Genomic DNA, 2,728 nt, shown 5'->3' with positions numbered 1-2,728 from the left:
GAAAGTAAAGCATTATTCTAAGCTTTCAACTCCCTAAAATCCATGCCACTTCTTCTTTGGGTTTGCACATCTCTCACTACTACAAATTGAGGCTAAGACATCACCACTAAAGTGTTGTTTTTGGCCATATAAATATTGCATTATACCTAAGGTAACGTTTTTCATTCTATCTTATCAGGTCTTGTCATGTTAGATATAATGTAACGCTTTTGTCATTTTATGCAACACTTTCTTAAACTGTTGTGATATATACCAAAGGCAACGCTTGTCTATATGCAACACTTTTTTCTTCCAGCGACAACACTTTTTTTTTGTTACTCTTAAGCTATTACAACACTTTTTTCTATTAATAGCAACACTTTTTACAATTATTTTAACCCAATAATACAACACTTTTTTCATTAAATGCATCACTTTTTATTAAACTTTTCACCTCTTATACACATCACTTATTGATACATATGCAACACTTAGATTTGTATTTTATTTTTAAAATGTAGCACTTTTACCGGTTAACAGTAACACTTATTTTTTCACCAATATATTATTGATTTTACAATTTTACTATCCAATCAAACACATTTGTACAAAATATATTATTCAAAAATATGATCATTGTATTACAAAAGTTATATCACACGATATTCTGATTAAAAATTTTACAAAAACCCAACAACTAGCATCAAAAAATATACATAAGTCATCAATTAATACTTAGCTTCATGAATTCCCCCCCAAAAAGGCAACTAAATATATTCATTTACAAAAAGCCAATAGATGGTAATGTGTGGTCGGCTTCATTAATCCCCCATAAGTCATTTGCCCATGCATTGAACGTGCCCACCAAAAAAGATATAATAATGTCTTGCTAGTCATGAAAACAAAAAACAACAACACACATTAATCAGTAAAGCACGTTACACAACATAAAGAATATATAAAGAAACAATTCAATTCTGTCAATAAAGATAAACATACCAATGCAATTTCAATATTAAATTGGACATTAATATTGCACATACTAAAACCAATAACAAGCTATCAACAAATTTAAAAAAAAAAAAATCAACAACTCAAGATGATAAGAAGAGGAAAAACCTTTTAACTGAACAAGGAAAGGGAGAACTTAAATGGAGCTCAACCAAGAAAAAAAAGTTCTTTCAGTACTTCAAAAGCTGTCAAGGCATGCCACTTTCCAAATTTTGAGGTTACCATTCCTACAAATTATTAGAAATTTATCATCCTCATGCAAAAGTAGCAATCTCCAAAAGTACTGCCAAGTTAATTATTACCAAATTCATATAAATTTGCAAGCACGAGCAGGGAAGGAGTATGTCTATGCTACTAAAGTTTCAATAGTGGAATCACAACACAAACTCTTTGCTTGTCTCAAAAAACATAGAAGATTAAGCAACAAAACAAGAGAACTATGAAAAAACGTAACCTGACAAACAAACCATGGAAGAATCTTTTTTTTGCTGCATTTCTTGACAAATCTGTGCAAATTGCAATGGAAGATTTCATGTGTTGCAACTTGCAATGATGACAAAATATCAATTCAACAATAAGAACGTCATGAACCAAAGATAATACATTAGTCGATGGGCATGGTGGCTAAGATAGAATAAGATAATAAAGTATATCACTCATCAATTTACTAATGCAGGAAGAAAAAAAGCATCATGGTTTCAAACAAATTATGCCCTATAAGAAAAAAAAGGTAAGTGATTTAGGAAAAATAATTTCTTTCAATTTCTGGAGGTAGTTTTGCAAGAAAATGGTTACTTTCAATTTCCGGAGGTATAAAATACACTAGAGTTTTGCAAGAAAAGGTAAGTGACTTGGTAATTCATGAATTGCCATGAAATGAGTTTCCAGCATTTCATAAGGAAAGATAATTGCCATTACAACAATGTAAATTAATATAAATTCCTTGAAGTTAACTATGCATAAGTTCCTTAACGTGACCATGACTGTGAGCATACTTGAAATAAACAAATTCCAAGCTCTAAAAGCATATTAGAGATCATGAACGCCACCTTCAACATAATTTGGAAGATAGAAAATCATGATGCGAAACAATCATAGCCAATTCTTCCAGACCAAAATCTATCAATTTTCATGTATTTCTAAATATATAGTAAGGCAGGATTTTCTAACAGCAGAGAAGTTATAAGTAGAACAATCATTTTCTACCTGCCTGTGTCTTATCAGGCAAACATGGCATGTAAATGAAAGATTTGAAGAGGAATAGGCAATCCACAAGCTGGACGGAAAGTAACCATATCTTAAGAAAATACATAAACTAAAGAAAATACATATAAAACTATAACATACCTTAGGAAAAATATTTTCTTGCAATTTTCCGGAGGTAGTTTTGCAAGAACCTTCTGGACTGTATATCATATGCGATATTTAAGTCTCAATGGTTTGAGACAATATGATCAAATACCTCATCAGTGTTCAATCTAAAGTTGTGGTATCATTTTACATAACTCATTTCATAAATCTGAAAATAGAAGATCCAACCTTAGAAGAAAAACAACATAATACAAGAAAAATAATGCAAGAGGAACAAGGATTGGGAAAAAAAGAAGCTTGAGAGAGCTGGAAAAACACAATACCCTTGGTAGCAGTCCAACGACAACAAAATACAAGAAAAACAAAATACAAGAAAAACAAAAGCAATTAAACTAAACAACCTTAACAACGATTAACCAAAACTTAA

At 30.8% G+C, this 2,728-nt stretch overlaps 1 long non-coding RNA gene across 1 annotated transcript; it reads right to left on the bottom strand.

The window, feature by feature from the left end:
* Positions 1–581: 581 nt before the first annotated feature.
* LOC122029359 lies at positions 582–2,416 on the bottom strand. The gene is made up of 2 exons (XR_006125022.1): positions 1,099–2,416; positions 582–868 (listed from the first exon to the last, which is right to left on the bottom strand). It is a non-coding gene; the product is annotated as an uncharacterized LOC122029359 (long non-coding RNA).
* Positions 2,417–2,728: the final 312 nt, after the last annotated feature.

The sequence above is a fragment of the Zingiber officinale genome, chromosome 1A, assembly GCF_018446385.1.
Source record: "Zingiber officinale cultivar Zhangliang chromosome 1A, Zo_v1.1, whole genome shotgun sequence".
Classification (NCBI taxonomy): domain Eukaryota; kingdom Viridiplantae; phylum Streptophyta; class Magnoliopsida; order Zingiberales; family Zingiberaceae; genus Zingiber; species Zingiber officinale.
The sequence above is the reverse complement of the archived record's forward strand: the minus strand, read 5'-3'. Positions and strand labels throughout refer to the sequence as shown.